The sequence below is a fragment of the Topomyia yanbarensis genome, chromosome 3, assembly GCF_030247195.1.
Source record: "Topomyia yanbarensis strain Yona2022 chromosome 3, ASM3024719v1, whole genome shotgun sequence".
NCBI classification, from domain to species: Eukaryota; Metazoa; Arthropoda; class Insecta; order Diptera; family Culicidae; genus Topomyia; species Topomyia yanbarensis.
Window position 1 is genome coordinate 192,522,619 of NC_080672.1, and position 1,665 is coordinate 192,524,283.

Consider the following 1,665-nt stretch of genomic DNA (forward strand, 5'->3'; position numbering starts at 1 on the left):
TCGAATCATTTATTAGATTCATATAAAATATTTGAGCGTTTTAACATCGGTTTCGGAAATTAACCGTTACGAAGGCGGCTGCGAGACGGAATCTCGGGTGGCTGTTGTATCGATTTGGTGCCGGTTGCACCACGGGTGTGATTCGGCTGATTTGCTTGTCCTCTACACCGCCTGTTACTGCTAAATTAGGCGCGGTGGTAAATTCGCATGTTCATGGACATTCCGACCAGGGCAGGCATGTTGTTAGTTGCTGCTTGGGCTCGCTCCCAAGAACTGAACATAACCAAGAGGGGCTTCTGCGCGAAAGGATTAACAAAATTAGAACTAATCATCCAATCGAAAGTGCTATGGTGACCTTTAAACTAACCTGAATTGCCGAAAAAGCTTCCGAAGATTTCATAAAGCGCGAACTAAAATTCAAAATGGTGTCGATTTGTCTGTTTTATGAAAAAATGGCTTTTTATCAACGCGTTTCTCCATGTCATGGAAACTAAAACCTTTCGGGCTCGCTGTGGTTCTTGTTAAGTGAGAATGTTAACCAACTAGCAATGAGAGGTCTCCACTACTGGGTCCAATTCATATCATTGATGAATTTCTGTGATGCACACGATTGTCTGCTTGTGAGGGGTAAAATAATTAGAATCCATGTCCAAAATCTATATAGGACATGTATTTACCTGGACTTAAAAACACCAACGAAATCTACTTTGGCAGGGATGAACCTCAAGCTAAGAACGAGTAGCACGATCTATTCGCGTGGTTCATCGCCCTGCAGGATAACTTCGTTGTGCTTCGTCCAGACCAGGGGATTTACGGGATCAGGTTGTGCTATCGCGGCCGTTGCAAAACCACTTCTTGTGCATGTTGCAAATCGGAGGAAAGTCCAGATGCATCGTCTTCGGCCTCCATGAACTGCAACTGATCATACTAGCTCTGTCGGCAAACTTCACACATCCGAGCATAATCGACGTTCAAATCCGTTGAACTGAAAATTAGACTTGAAACGAATAGCTGTAAAGGAATCAACGGCATGTTCCTCCGTTGACGAACCATTAGGTTCAATTTGAAGTTTCAAAGTTGTCCGAATAACAATAACTCGTTCGCTACATAATGCAATCCATGATTCTCTCCGTCAGGGCTAGAGCATTCTGTTCCAGTTGACAGTTTTCCTTACAAGATTCCTTATATTATGGCACATAAGAGCTGCGTCAAGACGTCTCAGATCATATTCGTCATAATATCCGAAACTACACGAGTGCGTCACTTAGTCTCGAACTAGATGATGCTGTAACTTAATGAGTTATAAAAACCTCTAGCGCCTTGGGTATATATCCTGGAAGATTAGTGTCTTTAGCAAAGTATCTTAGATGAAAATGATAATTATTTTGACAACTTTGGTTTTGATCTAGATAAGTAGAAACTGATCTAGATCAGTTCTATCTTTTGACAGAGGTGTTCTATCAAAAAACTTTCTTCAGCAAAGTTGTTTGTTTGATATTTTTAACACTTATACTAAAGACATCTATACTTTATAACTTATGTAGATGGCTCATTAACATTTTTTATGAAAAATATATCTAGAAATAAATGTTTTATTCCTAAGTCTTCGAAAATATACAATAATAAAGAAAAGCTTCAAAGTGTGATAAATGTTATCATGACATT

The 1,665-nt window shown here is 39.6% G+C and overlaps 1 long non-coding RNA gene across 1 annotated transcript; it reads right to left on the reverse strand.

Moving 5' to 3' along the window:
• On the reverse strand, nt 1–1,289 carry LOC131692989 (uncharacterized). Its single transcript, XR_009306127.1, has 3 exons — nt 678–1,289; nt 368–614; nt 1–296 (listed from the first exon to the last, which is right to left on the reverse strand). It is a non-coding gene; the product is annotated as an uncharacterized LOC131692989 (long non-coding RNA).
• Nucleotides 1,290–1,665: the final 376 nt, after the last annotated feature.